Source organism: Python bivittatus, unplaced genomic scaffold (assembly GCF_059951505.1).
Source record: "Python bivittatus isolate LINGU-HERP-01145 unplaced genomic scaffold, Pbiv_v1 ctg000350_np1212, whole genome shotgun sequence".
NCBI classification, from domain to species: Eukaryota; Metazoa; Chordata; class Lepidosauria; order Squamata; family Pythonidae; genus Python; species Python bivittatus.
Window position 1 is genome coordinate 41743216 of NW_028277074.1, and position 20526 is coordinate 41763741.

A 20526-nucleotide genomic window follows, 5' to 3' on the forward strand; every position below is an offset into this window, starting at 1 on the left:
CCAAATGCCTTATGAGAAAGTATGTTTGGTAGGTGAAGATAATGCCAGTAAGATTCACTGACTCTAAAGGTTATAAAGAACCGTAATGATTATCCATCCAACTCCATCCAACACTGGAAATCTTCTACAGCATTCATAGTAAATGATCCTCCTCCTTTTGTTTACGAACATTTAATGAAAGAAAATCCAACACACTCCAAGGCTATTTTCCAATTCCTATGTTTAGTCAAAATCTGGCTTCCCATAAACTAAGCCTACTGGTTCTTTGGAGAAACAGATAACATGTGTGCTGTAATTTATGTAATAGTCCTTCAAATATTTGGAAATTGTCATGATATTAATACTTCAGCATCTCTTCTCAGGGATGGATGGATGGACAGACGGACGAATGGATAGATAACACACACATATGTAAATACGTAATTTATTTGGCTTCTCCTCACTACTCATTACCTTAGATAAGTTCCAGGTTTTTTTACATAACTATGTCTATAATTAGTCATAGTATCCAGATAAAACCTGAATAAAGCAAAATAGAGTGATTCTATTATGTGTAGACACTGTACTACATTTTATGCAGCTGCATTAGAACAACATTTGCCTTTGTTAATCCCTGTGGCTGGTTCTATTGACGGAACCTATCCCTACTTTATTAGCAGAAAGACAGCTGATATCAGCTTCCCTGATAAAAGAAACCTTACATTTCAATATTCTGATGTTATTAGTAAGAATCTTAGAAGACATATTAAAACACAGCACACCTGTCTGTCTGTCTGTCTAACTTCTAAACATACAGCTTGCTCTTCAGTGGTTTGGAATCGTTAATGTATTTCAGTACTGCTCTCCATCTTGATAAGATGTAGATTATATCAGAACCATTCACTTTTTATTTCGCTTTTCTTACACTAGTTACCAGAAAACTACAGTAATAAAGCAGAAACACTTCAAGATTTACCAGTAAAAGCCAACACATTATGACATTTACTAGAGTCCTGAGGAAATTTTTAAAAAAATTACATTTACTGACAATATGAATTATGGTCCAGCTTGATAAAGCAGTATGGTTTTAAATAAGAAATTAAAATATGATTTTGGGTTATTGCATGATTTTAGTATAGTGTATGTTTTCAGGTATTTTAAGCACTCTGAAGCCAAAAGGAAATAGCCTTAAGTTAACTTAAATGAGGTCATCTCTTGGTTCAGGGTTCCCTATCAGCAGCGTGCTGATGATACCCAATTCTACATCTTGACCCCAGACCACCCAAGTGATGCTACGCCCTATCCTAGCATCTGAAGGCTAGAAGGGGAGGAATAGACTCGGGTTAATAAGACCAAGGATCTATGGGTATTTGAGCCTGCTGGTCTGGGGGGACTATCTAACTCTAGTCTTGGATGGGGTAGCACTTCCCCACTTGAGATTGGTCCTCAATCTGGGGGGGCTTCTTGGACTCATAACTCTTGTTTGAAGAGCAGGTGGCAGCTTTGTTCAAGAGAGCCTTTGCGCAGATTTGTGTAGTGTGCCAGGTATGCCCGTTCTTGGATTGGGAGGCCTTCCAGAGGGTCACTCACACCCTAGTTACTTCACAAATGGACACCTGCAATGCACTACATGTTGGGCTGCCATTGAAGACCACTCACAAACATGGTCCAGAATATGGCAGTGCAGGCAGTAGTGGGCATACCATGGCATGTCCATTGGATACCACTCTACACAAGCTGCATTGACTACTAGTTGGCTTCAAAGGTGCTGGTTACCACCTATAAACCCTTTCATGGCATGAGACCAGGTTATCTGTGTAACTGTCTCTCTTTGATTGCTTCTTCCTGTCCAGTAAAACTGGGTTGAATGGGTGTGCTTAAGTCCCTTTGATTAAGGAATGTCATTCAGAGAGACCTAGGAAGCATGCCTTCTCTGTTGCAACACCTGCACTCTGAAACAGCATCTCCCAGAGATCGGTATATGCCCCATTCTGTCAATGTTCAGAAAGGCCTGGAGATAGGATGCGGGTCAAGGTCTTGCAGTATTTTTTATTTGTTATGGATATTTCATTCTGAATGACTATGATCTTTCTTATTTTAACACTGTACTTGCTTTTAAATTTGTAAGCCACCCAGAGTCTGGAAGTTGGGCGGTCTCTAAATTAGAAAATTAAATTAATTAAACTCAGGAAGTTATAGAGAATAATTGGTCTATATGTCAGTTTCTGAGACTGAATGGACCAGCTATTGCTCTATTTTGCTTTTAGAACTTTTTTATTTCATATTGAAAATTATAGCTTATAAGCCCAGTTGATACATTTTAATTTTTCTTGTTGGGATGAGATTTTTTTTGCTTAAACTTCATACATGGTTATATCTACTTGCAGCCATAAAAATTTGTTCATGTGCTGAGGATTGTGTGTCCAGTATTTATCTTCTGTGGAGTTGCTTCATTTTTTCAAGGATGCAGGACTGATCATTACAAGAATGAATTATGTTTAAATAAATTCATAAGCATATTTTAATGTTAAATATTATGAAAGTTGAGAAGTGAACAATTTTATAAATCATACATTATTTCAAATGAATATTTTAATGAGACTATTTTGGCCACACAGGGTATTTCAATTTACATCTTTAAACTTTTTAGAAATTGCTTTAAATTAAACCTGGGCAAATTAACTCAGATTTTATCCAAATTGGAGATTCAAGATTCAAAGAGAACTTGATTCAACTCGAGCCTGTGATCTGAGATTCTATGGCACCCTGATTTGATTGAATATCTTCAAGTTTGATTCAAGGAAAGGTATGTCTATAGACAATAATGAGAAAACTTCAAAATGCCAGGCAATATGAGATTAAAGCAACAGGGATGATAGGCCTTTTAGAGAACTCTGCCATGTTTCAGCTGGATATGTTGAGGGGTTATATTTATGTTGTGCCTTCAAAACAGTCTTGAGTCCTGAAGGACTGCCTGGTCAAGTCCTGAAGTTTTCTTGATATCATTTTCAGAGGTGGTTCATTTTTCTTTCAGAAGATTTTATTTATTTATTTATTTATTTATTTATTTATTTATTTATTTATAACTCAAATTTATATAACCGCCCAACTCCCCCACAAGGAGAGACTCTGGGTGGTTCACAACCAAACAGTTAAAACCAATAAAAACATAAATAGTACAGCATAAAATACAATTATTAAATATGATAAAATCCAAGCGATGGTGGTATTATTGCAGCCTGTGACCAGATAATATTGGTCAGGTAGGACTAGGAAACCAGCTATCCCCAAAACTGACCATTCCCATCCCCACCCCATGCATAATAACAAAGATTGCCTTCTTCCTAGGGCTGAGAAGGATTGACTAGTCCAAAATCACCCATCTTCATTCCCAAGGGGGACTAGAGCTCATGAACTCCTAGGTTCTACTTGGTGCCTTTAACTATTGCACCAAGCTGTCTGTCTGAATGGTATTATCACAATATAATTTTGAAATATTTTCTCAATACCTCTTTTAGGGCAAAGAGAGTTTAGATGAAGAAAGGATAGCATGACAGCCTCCAAATTTTCTAGTAGTCCTTAGAGAAGTTGGCTGAATCAATGCAGTAATGTCTGACTGAATTTTAAGAATACAAATGTTCAAGAATTGTATTAACCTCTTACATTAGCTTTTCTAGGTTGCACAGGCTTCTGCTTTCCTGGCTGTGATCACTGGGTTTTCAGAGGTGGCAGGAAAACTGGCATAGCTGATTGGCAAGCTAACTTGGGCAAGGCTGGCAAAGATTCACCTCTTCTGGGCAGGACTCAGAAGAATAAAACCCAACAAGCTCTTGTACATGGTGTAGCTTTGCTGCCCCTGATCATTAGGTTTTGTTGGGTACCAGAAGAGTTGACAAAGCTACTTCTCTCCAAGAAAGGAGCCCCTCTTCAGTAGCTGGAATTAACTGTGAAATGACTGTGGCCCAAAGAAAGTGGACTTTGTAACCTTGCTGTCTTGCCCACCCCTCCTCCCCTATATATAGGGAAGTAAAAGCTTGAGTGGTGCTTATAGGTATTAACCTGAAGCCATGCACTCATTGTCAAGAAATTTAATCTTGCCTCAGTCATTTAGGGCAGCTGTGAGTCCATATTCAAAATGTTGAGAGCTGAGTTTTGCTCCCAGTTGTGTTGACAGGACCAGCACAGAAATGTGACATATCATTAGTAAAAGAGACAGCAAAATTAAAATGTAACATAGCTGGCCACATTAAATAACTTGAGAAAATGAATGAAGCCCAAAGTAATGTTAGCCTTGCCACCCCAAAAGATTCCTGATCAGCAGAGTGTTTAATGAGGTAAATTTATACATCCATTTTGCTTGGTGATTTTACTGAAACTTTATTGACCCAAATTATCCATTCCAGGTTTTGCACTGCCCTACTTTAAGTGTCAACTTTCATAATTATTTAACTGATCATATTTTTAAAACTTTGAGATATGCATAGAGATAGATATAAGTATAATAATAAGGTAATTTAACTAAGAGTACCACTTCATCATGTTTTTACTTTATATGTATTTTAAAGAGTTATATATAAAGAAAAAGATGCATTTTTAGATCATAGAAACTAATAAGATTTGGTTGCTGCAAGAAAAAGATGAGATCCAGTATCTGCTTTCTGTTAATGAAATTGCTTCCCATAGTGGAAACAGGAGGGAGAAATCCTTCAGGTCCTCCTCCTAAAATCTGTTCTAGAGCTTTGGGGAGAATCATCCAGATTAGATTTGGGAGGTGATGAGGGAAAGAGGTACAATACTTCATATAACTATTCTGAAAATAGGAGTACTGTGAATGGCCTTGGATTCTATCTCAAGTTGTTGATGTGACAACATGGACATTTAGAGGACAATCCTTGTATTGCTACATGCCATCACACTACCAAAAACTACTTTCTCTATTCTTACCTACCTTTCCTATGATGATCACTATAAGAGCTGGAAGGTCTTATTTATTGCCATCTAACCTTTTAGATGGCAATAAATAGGCTCTACATGGAGAGCAAGCTAGCCCCTGAGAACTCCAGGGCTCGAAGAAGCATTTGCTTTCCATTTATTGAGACATAGCACTTTCTGGAAGGTGGAGCTAATGTGAAAGACAACCATTTGAGATAGATGGTTGTTGAAGAGGTGACACCCAAGACAATTGGCTTGTTAGGACATCCCTTTGTAGGAACATAGTAGGGACCTAAGGCAAGATTTTGAAGAACTTTTGATGAAAGTATTGGATACAGAAAGTATTCTTAGAGACTTTGGATGCAAGGGCTGGAGTTTTGATTATTAGAAAATGTGTATTCAGCATTTGTTGAACTTAGGAGTAAGGCTGAATTCTTGTTTGGTCTTTAGGTCACTTATGTTTAGCATGGGGTAGAAGAGTATGAAGCACTATAAAAGAAGTACTTAGTAAAGTGTTTCATGGTGGTATGTCATGACCAGAGGAAAATAGTGTAATTGGTTGATGAGAGAGAGTCATTGCAGTGTGGTGGTTAAAGTGTTGGAATAAAATGGAGAGAAAAAGGTTCAAGTCCACTCTCAGTCATGGAAACTTATTGGGTGACTTTGGCCCATCTCTCTCTGTCCAAGTTACCTTAGAGAGTTGATGTTGTGAGGATGAAATGAAATCCACATATATCCCATTAACCATGAACTCCTTTCAAAATGCAGGATATAAATTTAACAAATTAAAAATATTCCAGTCAATTTCCCTGTATCAATGATCTCGGTGGCTTACATGCAATCTCCTCTAACTTCCAGTTGGTGTTGATGAATACCTGATTTGTTAATGGGGGAAAAATCTATTGTCTCCAACTTAGTAACTAAAATGTATATCACATAAACTGTGTCACAGAACCCTGTTGGAAGAACCTGTGGCTACCCTCCAAAATGTGTTTCTTTAGAGTAGGAAGATTATTTAGAGGAATGATAAGAGCAGCAGTCTGTCTTTCAGAATTCCATTTCGTTAGTCAGGAAACCCTCTAAGATACCTGAAAGTCAGGTATCTTCATCTAATATTTAGAACCAGATGAAGTATCTTTTACCTTGCCAAATAGTCTTCCATATGAACTGATGGAGATATTTTTCTAAGTGTATGTGTGTGTATTGAACCTTTACTAATAATTTGATGTGATTAATACTATGGTTCTACTGTATAATATTTTGGCTTAGGGTAATATCCTTAAACAGGAAAGTGCCCATAGCCTATTAGAATCCAGGTTGTTAACAGCACTGTATAATCTTTTTAAGGACAGCGTGTGTCAACTAGACCTGATAGTCTGGAGTTCATTAAAGAACTTGTGTCCATTAAAGATTTTGAGTATTACTGTAGTATATGTTTATCAGACTCATGATGGCTCCAGTTGAGTTGCCTTTTTTTTTTTTTTAACCTGTGTGGTTCATTATTTAGGGCATCCCACTTTTACCTCCAATATTTTCTTATTATATTCATACCAACCCGTTTTCCATCCTTTTACATGAATCCAGCTAAACCTCATTTCTCAAACTTAGTAGAAAGCATCCATATTCTATTTATATTATGTTTTGTAACACAAAAAGTAGTATATTACATTTCCAAGAGAATTGTCTTAAATATATATTCTATGGAATATGTCACACTGACATCAGTGGGACTTACTTCTGAGTAAACTAGCATTGAATCATGATGTTAATTCATTGCAAAATCTCCCTTCTCTTCCCATCACTATAACAATTTTTAATATAAGATGACATAACTTATTTAGAGATGCCGAAGGTTGGTTGGTTTGTTTTCCAAACTGTATTTGGAAGTGAGTTGATTTGTGTTTTATAAACATTGTGCAGATCAAAATGCATAGGTTTTGTTACTTTCCAAACTCTGTAATTAAGTGTTTGGCTTAAAAACATACCAAAATGAATGTTTAAAAACCATATTTTAACGATAAAATACATATACATGTATATGCATTATGAATATAATTTTTCATGTGGATTCTCTTAAAAAAAACACATGTAAATTCAAAACTTTACATGCGGATGGAATGGATTTATGAATGCCTTCATACAAAACTGACACAGAAGAAAAATGGCCTGATCTATCCATCTCTATGATAAGGATACTATTCTCAGAATGGTTGTTTCCCATCTTGTTTCCAGTAAGAATTATAGCACTTTGTTCATTTCAAGTTGACATGTATAAACTACAGAATGTAGTGATACACACCAAATAAATGACTTCTAAAGCAGATTAGACAAACTTATGAAAGGTAAAGCTGTTCATGGTACTAGTCCTGAGGAACATATCTTAATTCTCATAACCAAAGCAATAGGCCTCTTGGTTCCAGCTGAGAAGGAACGTCAACTGGGGTGGGAGGAAGTCTATTTCAGCCCATTCCTTTCCATTAAGAAGTTGTTTCCCTTCTCCTCCTCCTCCTCCTCCTCTTTTTCCACCAGAGAAGCCCAGAACAATTTAAAATGTTTTTTTTAGGTCTTAAACAAAACCACCACAGTAAAACTCAACATTGCACCATCTGTATCCTCATCTTCATCCTTATCATAATTTAAAGCAATGTTCAAATTTAAAAACAAAAAAGCCAACTTTTTAAGGACAGACTGATCCTGAACGACCTGTCCTACAAAAGCTTCAATTCTTTTCTAAAAGAAGGCAGAGAGGTAGAGGTAAGGAATTTCTTAGAAGAGCATTCCATAATAGGCTTTTTGTCCTTGAGAAAGTCCTCGTCCTGCCTAGTCCATTGGAATATCAGCCAAACCCAGATGTGGACCCACAAGCCAGACTTCCCCAGCTTAATATGCACACTGAATGGTAGTGGGGAAACAAACTGCAGGACAAGATACGTATTTCATCTGATCCAGCAGAATTTTTGTTTTGTATTTGTTTTTGTATTTGTCAGTGCCATGTGTTTAATTATTAGGAAGGAAAAGAAAGTTCTTCCAGTACACTGGCTGCACAGTGTGTGTGTTCTTAAATGGCACTGAGGAAGGATCAAACCATGTTAGATAATTTCTCATTCTTCTAAAAATATCAAGTCTTATAACACATCTATTCCAGAAATATTGTCATTTAAAATAAAACATGTTCAAATACTTTCATTCATATTTATTTATTTATTTGGAAAAGACCCTGATGCTGGGAAAGATTGAAGGCAAAAGGAGAAGGGGATGGCAGAGGATGGTTCGATAACTTATCCCGCCCATTTCCCTGCAAAGGGGGAGTCTGGGCGGTTTACATCAAATTAAAACAATAAATACATAATTAAAATTTATAAAAAGACAATCTACACAAATGAAAAGAGGAGAAAAAATCCAAGAGGCCGATGGAAGCCACACTAGGCCTCTAGGGGGCTAGCCAACCCCATTTCTGACAACCTCCCTCCCCGCCCCAGGCCAGATGGCAGAGCCAGGTCTTCAAATCCCTCCGAAAGGCCAGGAGTGAGGGGGCCTGTCTCACCTCCAGGGGCAAGATGTTCCAAAGGGCGGGGGCTACAGCAGAGAAGGCCCGCCTTCTGGACCCTGCTAGTCGGAGTTCTTTTGCTGAGGGAGTCCAGAGCATGCCCTCTCTGTGAAATCAGGTGGGACGGGTTGAAATCGTGGGGGCGAGGTGGTCCCTCAGGTAGCCTGGCCCCATGCCATGTGACCAGATTCATGGTCAAGATTTGCTGTCACTAAGTTATTCAGCCTTCAGTTTCCATCCTTTGTATGTATGGATATCTAGATGGATGGATGGATGGATGGATGGATGGATGGATGGATGGATGGATAGATAGATAGAAATAGAAATATATGATAGCAACTTTAATGATATTCCCAGTACTTTACCGTATTTTTCCGACAATAAGACGCCCCCATGTACAAGACGCCCCCCACTTTTCTAGCCCAAAATTTAAAAATCAGTATTTTAAAGATAGTGCAGAACACATTTTTATTTAGCAATTAGTTAACATTGACCTGATACACTCGGTGGGAGGAGGTCCAAACTGTCTCTCTGCAGCTCTATTTCCAGGCTCTTTTGCTTAACTGATTACATTCAAGCACGAGTGAAACTGCCGATAGCTTGTCTCTGCAATCAGCCTTCCTCCAATTGGTTTGTTCAGCATCAGCTGACATCAGTTACATCAGGCTCGTGATTGGAGGAAGTCTGTTTGGGAGACAAGCTATTTCACTCGTGATTGGAGGCTAGCAATAGGAAGAAGCCTCTCTGCAGAAACAAAGTTTGGCAGTTTTGCAACCGCGATTCTCGGCTGACTTCCTTGAATAAGACGCCCTTCAGTTTTTAGGGTAAGGATTTTAGAAAAAAGTATCGTCTTATAGTCGGAAAAATATGGTAATTTGAATTTCTGGAATTTACTTGTAAGAGAAAAAAGGACTCTTGTATTGCTGATGGAAATTGAATACATTAAAATCAAATACAAGCCCCACCAGAAGATGTACAGAATATGATTTGGGGGAAAAAATACGCAGTTCAGTATCTAATTTCTTTGTTTCTAAAAATATAGTTAGCAATGAAGCACATCTGGCAACTGTGACACTATAGACATGCTCTTGTGTTGTACTAATTACCTGGCTGACATTAGAGGTAACAGCAATGTTCTCTCCTACTTCCTCAAATTACAAAAGTTGCCATCTGTTGCCATAGTAACCTCCTATCACAGTAACAGTTTTCCCAGTTGTTATAGTAACATCACAACAGGTTCCTCTACAGAACGCAGCTATTTTCTCTCTCTGTACTGGAGAATTTGCCCTTTGCTAATGACAATTACCTGTAGGCGCAGCATGGAGCCGCCTAGAAATACACATGGATTGCTTGATCAGCATGTAATTCTTCAGTCGCTGGTATTCTGATTAACTGAACCTTCTAAAAATGGAGACAGGTTGCCCTCCGGTATTTTGTTTTAATCAGTAGATCTATTTGGCAAAATTACTGCCTCCTCTCATTTAACCCCTTTCAATCTATTTTTATCTGAATCATACCAATGCCATAGGACAGGTGTTTTGTTTTTTATTGTTTTTTGGTGCCTTTGAGTCAGTGTTGACTCCTGACAACTGTCTAGACAAGTCCCTGCAGTTTTCTTGGCAAGATTTTCAGAAGTGGCTTGCCACTGCCTTCTTCTTTCTAGGGCTGAGAGAGAGGGACTGGCCCCAGGTCACACAGCTGCTTCGTGCCTAAGGCAGGGCTAGAACTCGCACTCTTCCAGTTTCCAGCCTGGTGCCCTAACCCCGACACCAAACTGGCTCTCTGGATGGTTCTTCCACTGTGGGTCAAACATTATACTGGAAAGAAATGACTTGGTGTTCTGAAATACTGTTTCAGGTGTGTAGTACAAGGAGACGGCAATGGCCCTGAATGGTGTTAAAAAAAGTAAACTTTTTAATTTGCCAGGTGCTATAATCAAGTGATCTGACCAGCAAAAGCAGTCCTTTGTGAGTGAAACTTACATCTCCATTAAGTGGAATATTTTTGTCCCTTTCAATGGCTCTTAAATCTGTAAAACTATTGATCACAAAATCCTCAAGCCAGAATACAATTAAAATGGCAACAGCCGGTTTTATTCCCACCTTCATTTTCACTTGTTCAAGGACAATTTATGCCTGTTCTGTAATCATAGGATTCTGAGTTTTCTTTCTCTCAAATAATTGGCTGCTGACTGGCAAAACACTTTGATAACAAGGAAAACTGCCTTTGGGATTACTGATCTATTAGATTTCCTGAGTGTTAAAAGTCAGGAACTTGATTTATTATAACAGGAGAGTCTTTAAGAGCTGTTGCAATTTTATTTGATTCCCATGGCACCAATATCTTTGGCTAACATGCTTCCTCAAGTTAAGTATTTAATCAAAATACTCTTTCTCTAAAAGTGGTTCATGTTGTAAAAAAAAAGCCATATTAGGGTTTCATGTTTTGTTAAGCTCACTTTACTACTTCCAGACTATATCCATGACTGGGATGGATGGCAGACTTAGTCAAACTCCTTTAGCTCAGAGGCTGTATATCTGCAGAATCCTGAAGTCAGAAAAAGTATCTTCATTATCTTTTACTCTATCCTATGAATCTCTTACTATGGTGGTTAGAGTCATTTTAACTGTGCCTGGTCAAAATAAGGAAAGAAATCATGATGGGACTGTCTTTCAAGGAGCTTCTTCAATAATAGTGCTACTGTCTTAACTAAGAATATGCCTGCCCTTGAGAAATGTGGCTTCCATGAGATAAACTTCTAGGCATTTTAGACAACTATAATCTTTTGCCATCTTGGGACTGGTGGAAGTTCAAATAGCTTCAGGTTGCCTATATCTAGCAGTTACAGCAGACATCATCAATACTGATGTGGAAGGCAAAGTTTATGAATAAATCTAGAATGGAATGACATAGTAAGCTATATAATTTATCAGTTTTTATCCCTTCAGGTAAGAACTCACAGATCACAGGAAACATGGTATTTCCAAGTCGCATATTCAAAAAGGGTTAATTCAGCAGGCATGTTCACTAAAAAGTGATCTCTAATTACTTCAATGCAGAAATAAATGTTTACTTCTAAATATACTTACTTCAGAGTAAACCAGTGGGATTTTCATCCAAGTGAATACAGCTAGGATCAATAAAACATCAGCTGAACATATGACTAGTGGAAATAGTTTAGGTCATTCATGATTAAAAACTATTCTGCTGGTTTATAAACTATTCTACATAACTGAAGTGATAATCCAAACTGGCACTTCTTCTGAATATTGAAAATGGCTATTTATATATGTCCATCTCTTCATTTAATTAAATGTATATTTATAACTGTCCATTACCTAGAACTGACCTTGGAATTAAACTGATGCCAATTGTACAATCAAAATTAGTAGCACTGTTTTGCTGATGCACCAGTTCAGACACTCTAATTATGTCCATTTTACCCTGTTCCTCTTTTAAACTTCTACCTGTAATCAAACAAAAATATCATAGTTTGAAGTGAATTTAATCAGTAGCTGCCATTCTATCCATAATTTAACCTCTTGAGAAATCAAACAATCAGCACTAAGTGGATCTCTTTTACTTTCATCCTTTTTTTTTTATTCCTTGTAATTAAATGGTTGCCCCTTTGTCCATTTAGGAAGCAACTATTTATCCCAATGTTGCTGCTGCTGCATAGATTCTATTCTGACAGTGGCAATCTCTCTCCTCCTTTTGGACTGTAATTCCCAACTGGGCTTTTTTAGATGGTGAAAATCCTAGTAAAAGAATGCTAATTTCTTCTTATATATTTTAAGTGATTAGTCTGACTTCCTCAATTAAAAGTATTGCTCCATCAATACTTTTTGTTTTAATGTTTTATTTTATTGTTTTGATGTTTTATTTTATTGTTGATATATATTATTTTTATTTTTGGGTTGTGAGCCGCCCAGAATTTGGGTTAAGATGGGGGGCCATAAAAATGTTTTAAATAAACAAATAAAATGTCAAGTCCTGAACCATACACGTGTGAGCCCCAGAGCAATTGTCCCATTGTCTAGCTTTAAAACAAGACCTTGATTTCTGATAAAGGGGTGGGGGTGGGGAGAAGGAGAATTAGTACTTACACAGCAAATTAGACATGATTTGAAGGTTCTTTGCTACCAACTTTTCTTTCAAACAGAAATAAATCAGGCTTAGGATTTTCTAGAACATCTTTGAGATTTGGTTACTGGTATCATTAGTACCAGGATACTTTATTATTATTAGCGCTTGTTTTCTTACTGTGGTCATTATTGTATTGTATTACTGAATCCACCCAGATTGAGGTGATCAATATATCTCTAAAATAAAATAATAAAATAAAATAACAAGAGTATATCATTGTTTCCCATAGAACATTCCTGGCTTCATTTTCAAAGTGCACTGTTATATCCTGGAATATACCACTCCTTTGAGTCAGTGCTTTACTTCCAAAGTGGAAGGCAGGTAAGATAGGATCTCTTGAATTTGCTTCTAATTTAATGTCCAATTCAATATGTTACATCTGTATCCTCATTTCCAATGACTGTCTCCAATGTTATCATCACTCAATAGCCCACCAAATGAAAAACAAACAAAAAACACCACTGTCCAAGGTAACTCTAAATTGACCACCCTAAAATGTTGGCACTCCATATAGCCAACCTCATATATTGCACTCATAATGCAGTCAATTTGATCCAGCTGAGGATTTAATTGCTTGTGGACATTGGACTATGCCAGGAGTCTGTTCACCAACTTAATTATTTGGGGAATATATTTCTCCTACTGCATTAAAATAAAATAAAGCTTTTAGTCCACCGATGTCTTAGATTTGGCAATAAGCATGCAGCCACAATTTATAGTTCAAAAAATACCTCAATGTTTGTGCATGTCTATGCATTTGCGTGGAGGGGAGAAGGACAGGGAAATGAATGATCCAGGCTTCCATATAGATTAAAACTTACTGAGTGAAAGCCAACAAAATGATCATGATGAATAACAATCAAATTAAAACTAATGATTAAAGCTTAGCACCTGTTAGCACAAATGGGAGCTACTCTGAAAATATATTAATATCTTCTAACAGTAGCTCTGCTTCTTTGGGGAGATTGATTATTAAAATGTCTAAGCACAGATGGACAAGATCTCCTAACAAGTTTTTTGATAAAATTAATATAGGTGATTGTAATATGCTGCTAAGGAAGGAGTCATAAACAGAATACTAAGAATACAATGAAAATAGAGGAATGTAATAAAATTACTATAAATTCAAAGGATGATGAACATCAGAGGCCCAAATTTAGCTTAGATTCACTTAATGTGACAACTTTATTTCAAAAGTTCATTTAGCTCAGGAACAGTTAGAGAACTTTATAGCAGAATATCTTCTTGGCAGTCTTATTCAGTAGAGTAATTAGTGTGTGTGTGTGTGTGTACATAAAGGAAGTGCTGCAAAATGTATCTGAATGGATTCTTGAAAACCTACATTTTAGGTTAAATAAATAGTCTTTCAATCAGTACTGTACTGTTCATCCTAGACAAAAAGATATGAAAAACATATAGTATATTGCAATTACTTTTGATTTTTTTCCAGATTTTGTGATTAAAGACCTAGGGACCCTTGCACAAGATATATGTTCTTTCTATCTTAACCAAAAAATCCAACAACAACAACAGTAGAATTCTTCATTAGGTAAAATATGAATCATTCTGAAAATCTATTAAACAGGCATTATTTTATTATTGTTCTTACTGGATCAACTAAATGAACAACAACAAAACAGTTTAGAGTAAGCATTACACTCCAAATATGGCCTATATTCTAAGGAATTCCTATTTGACCTACCTGAATTAAAATCTTTCACAGCCCTTTACCTACATATTTGGTGAATATGAGGGAAGAATGTTTAGGCTGGTTAAATATGTATCCTACATCACCTTAGTACATTGAAGTAAGAATGTGAAAGAGGCTTTTCACATTCAGGTGAAGAATCTGGATCCTGTAGAGACTCTACATGTAGACTAAAATATACACATATTCAACTGAATATGCAGTTGAATGGCCTGGTTGGAGTGCTGGGCAGGAGGTAAAGTTTGGAAACTTAGCAAGCCAGTATAATCTTTCTCCCCTCACCACTAAGTAAGTATAAGACAAGTTTTTGTATGTCCCGAGGAAAGGAGGCATTGACACGCAGCCAGGTATCTATAGCAGTTTGTTCATTTTCCCTTTATTCATCCCCCCACCCCCACTGGATTAAAAAGAATGCCATGCATATAAAATGCAACTATGTGCTAAATGGTTATAAAATAGGTGGCAAAATTGTCATCTGAATCCAAGAAGAAGGTTTAGAGCCAACTCACCATCCAATTTGTATGAGATATATTGGGGAAGGCTATTTGACCTCCATTTTGGAAGTTAATGATTTTATTCCCAAAAGGTTTTCAAGGCAGGATGTTGGCTGACAATTGCAGCAAAGAGAAGGTCCTTACCTTTTTAAAAATATTGTTATTTCTTTCCAGTTTTTTCTGATCAATTAAAAAAAGTTAATTACAGGCAACAGCTTGTTCAATAGCTCGGACAGGCACGCCAGTTGTATGCCAGAAAGAATGTCAGTAATCAAAGTTCAGCTATTGCTACATGGCCTAGTACTTGCACTTCTGCCAAATATTAAAAGAAAAAGAAAAAGAAAGTTAATAAGGACATTTTAATTCATTACCTTGCTTCTTAGTGATTTCATTTCTGTCCTAAACATTTTAATTGCTACTCTCTTTTATTTTTTGGATTTTGATTTGTTCCAAATGCCCTTCTGCATCCACAGCTGGGCACCCCTTAAAAACAAGCAAAACAACAGGGGCCAATTCAGAGCCTTGTGTGTTTGTATGTGTGTGTGAAAAAGGTCAAGATTGTGTCTGTGACTAAACAAAAAAGCATTTTTAAGTACATTGCCACGTTGACTGTTGTTTTTTTGCCTTCCTCTGGATGCCCTTGGGCCAATCCTATCATTCTAGTAGAGGCAAATCTCAACATATATTTTTTAAAATGTATGTTTTAAGTAAGAACACACGAAGATTTCTAATATTACAAAAGGCCAGCCATAAATGACTTTTTTTTCTCAGCGAAATTAGAAGAAAAACAATCTAGTTCCTCGTTTCTCACAGGTGATAGTCAGAAGCATTCATTTGTATGCTTGAAGATATTCCTTCAGTTCTTTTAAAATTCATTCTCCATTGCCCTCACAGTGGCATCATTGATAATCCATTTCAGGAGGTCTTCATTTCATACCCAGGAAAGTCTGAAGCTATTCATGGTAAGAATTCATATTACATCTTCTTATTTTCCAGCCAATTACTGTCTTACTGATCTGGTGCACTCACCTTATTTTTGCCCAATGAATTCTCTGGAGATTTTCCACATAACATTCTACATCAATGGTTTTCTATATTCTCAGAAACTGAATCATTCAAAATCTTATCTTCTGATATTTCATAAATGAAAAAGGGGGGGGCATATGTAAAGTAATTATTACATATTTAAAACAATTTATATTCTAGTATTTCCCTAAGTTTGTCAGAGAAAAATATGTTTCTCTTCCTCTGCGTTCAGCATTTCCACATGATAATCTTTTAATTTAGGTTAAGCTGAAAAGCATTAATTGACTGAAGGCCAAACAATAAGCTTCATGGCTGAATAGGGACTTGACTGCTTGCCATCCAGGAATTAATTCACCTTTATGGCTTTATGGCAGTTCAACTAAAGAACAAAAGGCAACGTATGAAGTGGTGTAGGGACATGGTAGGATGTAGGATGATTTCCAAGGACAGAAAGGTTTGAAGGGGCACAATGAATGTTGTTAGTAATGTTTCCTTTTCTTTTTCTTATCTCATGCCTTCAATGTCTTACTATTTCTTTCTTTCTATCATTAAGGTTGCATATGCCAAAAGGGAATTATGCAATGAGTATATATGTATGCATGTTAACAACAGTGCACACTGACTCTAAGTTTCTTCTAAGGATCACCATTAGTGTCATACCCCCAAATTTGCCCTCCATTATATATTAATGAATGTCATGTTTATGGTAATTTGAAATGAGAGAGACAAAAGAACTTAATTACTTATTTCTTTATCATATTTATATAACTGCCCATCTCACACAAGGTGACTCCCCTACCTCAATAGCAGATTGAAATGTGCAAGTTTCACTGAAACTATGCTATGGGGAGGAAGAGCTAGAGTCTCCTTTATTCATTTGGTCCTCCTGCTATTTATCTCCCATGCAACTGCTATTCTAATTACAAAAAGGAAAAACCTGCACATACAGAATCATTATCACATCTTAGTTCACATTAAAAGCCAAACTGAAGGGGAAAAACTGGATGAAATTCTACTTTTATGCTATTTTTAAAGCTATAGAAGCCTTTCATAGTATAGTGACTGGTTAATCCTGGCCCACAGACCTATGAAGATATAGGAATGGATCGCTAATTTTTTAAACTGAGAAATAAGACAAAATAGTTCTTTATTTTATCAGTCTTTGGGAAGCAAAAGCACACCTCAAGACTGCAGGAGTGTTATTTTTCTATATATGCAGTGGTCTATAACATTTGTAAGGTAGTGGTGGGTTTTCTTGCACCAGTACCCTCACCACCACCACTTATCCTAGACCAGCTATTATAAAGAAGTTTTAAAAAAAACATTTTGGAGGTGCATACATTATATTTTCAGAAATAAAATGCAAAAATATCAGTATTCCCAATGTCTACACCGTGGGGAATAAATTATTACCATTCTTTTTTGCTCAATACTGAGCAGTGACTGTGATTATCTTCTCATTTTCTGTATGTTGACCAGAGGTTATGTTTATAAGGTCACTGGTGGATACATATACAACTTGTATGTTCCTTCAAATATCACCTATATCCTCACATCTCAAGAGAAAGAGTAGTTGACAGCATCTGAATTTTTAAGCAATCCCACTATTAGTTACATTTAAATTGTCATTTGACAGGAATTAATAATAGCAGAACCTGCTGTTCTAAATACATCTAATTTATAATCTATCTATCTACCTACCTACCTACCTACCTACCTACAGACCTACCTTCCTTCCTTCAGTTGTATAGCTGGGTTTTCTGAGTTCCTGAATGGATATGTAAATTTAAAATTTAGATAAAATGAGCATTTTTACCCATATTACTCTCTGAAAATAATATCCAGTCACACAAAAAAGACAATATGAAATATTGCACATTAAAAAGAAAAGTTGCATTTCTGTGTGGTCTTTATTTCAGCATTTATTAGAAATCATTATATTTAGCCTTGCAACAAGTTTTATCTCTGGAAATACAAAGAGCCAGACTCTTGCTTTCAAAATGCAATTTAATGTTTCTACCATCCCTTGATTGTTTTTCTAATATTTTATTGCATTTATGTGTAAGTACTCATTTTATGATAACGTTTTTAATCAGTTTGGCGGCAAAATTTCCATTACAAGCTCAATTATCATTTCTGTTTATCTGAATTGGTTGTTCATGTCTTTTATTTAAGTGGCTGCAGGTTCAATTTGCACACTGTGATATTTTTGTCTTTTGTGGGTGTTGTTGTCAGGGTTATCAAATTCAGTAGCTAATTTGTGGGGGGGGGGGAATCACTCTGCCATCCCAAAATTTTCCTTGCAAAGAATGAGATGTGAGGACTCTATTGCAGTGTATTATTAAAGTTTGCCATTATGTTCAACTCCTTAACCTAGAATAAAGATACTTAAAGCAACGTGGCAAGAAGTATTGCAAACTGCATGTGCATATTATTTGAGAATTAGCAGTTGAGATTTAATAACACTGCAGTATATATACACAAGGGATCAGAGTTAATGGTGTGGGTTCAGCCTTAGTTTTGTCATTTTCTTATTTGATTGTTTATTCATGCACCCTTCACATTCCATTTATGTACCTATTTGTCTGTAACAACAAACCAATGTAGAAAATGAGGATGCTGGCTGATGAAGTTTTCATCTCCTTTCTGAAGTAGGAGTTTAGACATGGATGACTATATTATTTACATTAGCATACTTCAAATATTCAGGGGTGGGAGGGTGCTAAGGGTCCTTTGCCCTGCAACAAAGGTCATCCAAAATTCTCGAAGTATCTGCATTTTCTTAGAAATTGATAAAAGAATTTAGACATCATGTCAATGAAACTGAGAGTATCTACATTTGTGCACTTTGATGAGCACGCTTCATTAAAAGAGTCAATAAAACAGTTTACCAGCACCATGTCAAATCTGACCATTTAATTTTTCCTTGTAGTCTAACCTTCAGGGTTGTTTGCTAATCAACCAACCAGTAACACTTGAAAGTATTTGAGTTTCTTCCATCAAGAACATTGCCTGTTTAAATTGTATTAGCAAGCATGATTTAGTGCAGATGTATGCTTCAACTAGATTTTTCCATTACCATTCTTGAAATACCTGAGCTTCTCAGAAGTCGGAAAGCTATCTGTCCTTCATAGGTCCTTTTCATCTAGGAGAACCTCCATACAGCCACTCTATTTTCAGGTGAAAACTTTTGAGAAATTGTAAAGCAAATATTGACCCAGCATTAGCTGAAGCCAAACTAAAACACTGCACCAGCTTCAGCTTTAATGAAGTACTTCAAATAATTGTTATAGGATTTTTTTATTTCTTCTCAGTAGAAAGTATAATAAACAATAAGCCAGTAAAGTTCTAAAATATTTAAGAATCGTCTTCTGTCTTGTATCTACTTGAATTGGAAACTGAAATTAGGCTTATGTCTTCTCTACAGATAAATCCTCCCAGCAAGAATATATTCAGAATATATTCTTTCCAATATCTTGAATTAACATGTTTTGGGCTACCTGGGGAGTGGGATGGTAGAAATAAGGGAGTGAAAATCAAACTATTATTTTGTTGTTATTGTTTTTCTACTACCTGCTTCACAGCAAATGTCTCAAAATGGCAGCGGCAGTGTTCTTTCTAGAGGCTAGAGCAGTGTAAATGAAAACCAAGACTTTTTATTTGTAAAGAAATGTTTTTACTTGCTATAAAAGTCCCTGAACACAGGGCTGTCTTTTAAAAAATTATCTTTCCGAAACACATAGAACATGGGGAAATTTATGTGTTATAGTTCCCTCATTAGCAGCCTTTGCTCCAGGCAAAGAGTTTTTATTTCTCTCTCTCTTTCTCCTCACTGTCCTTCTTCATTGCTGTGTCTCTTTCCTTCTCACTCAAAAAAGATCCCATTAAGTTTCAAAAAATCCAACCACTTGGTGCCTCCCAGCAATTGTCTTACATTTGAGATATTCCTTACAGAACTGTCCACCAAACTTAATTAAAGGAAATTGCACCCTTTACATTCTCCTTTGATTTATCATAGTTTTCTCTATCCACCAAATGTTTCATTCAGATAACATGAAACTTTTAAAAAACAGATCTCTTAGATATTCCTCCTTTAAGATCTAGTTCTTGCAGTAAGCACCTTGATATCAGACTTCTGCATTATCACACCAAGGTGGAAACTACCTTCCCACCAAGAAAGACTATTTTATACTGCATGTCTGAGGAAAAAAAAGGTGTAAGAAAGAATTTCACTAAAAAATAGAGCTTGCATCTGATACACAGAGGTTGCTGAACTTCATTTGTAACAGTTCATTAATTTTTCTACAGTGAATCAATGTATCAGGCTTTTTGTATTCTTGGAAGTTCTTACCTAGTCAAGAGAAGTCTGACACTTCCTATTTTTTGATCGGTTTATCTTTTTCACTATCACTTTACATGTATACACAAAGAATCATAATCAAGTGCAAAATCCATTAGACCACTAGGGAAATTCTATCAGGCCTTGAAACAAGGGCAACTACTGTATATTCTGAGTCTCCATTTCTTCAATTGCCTACACTTCTAGTGTTAAACTCCTGCAATTATTCTATAGAAAAATTATTGTCCAAATTCCTGTCGTGTTCATTTGAAAAGCAGTGGTATTGATTGAAAGGCCAATCTGGTTGACCCTGCTGAGTGTACCACTTTCTATTCTCCATGCCAGGAGGTGTTTC

At 36.3% G+C, this 20526-nt stretch overlaps 1 protein-coding gene across 1 annotated transcript in view; it reads right to left on the bottom strand.

The window, feature by feature from the left end:
- GABRG3 (gamma-aminobutyric acid type A receptor subunit gamma3) overlaps window positions 1-20526 on the bottom strand; it is a 380486-nt gene that overhangs the window by 180838 nt on the left and 179122 nt on the right. The gene's annotated exons all lie outside the window — the stretch shown is intronic.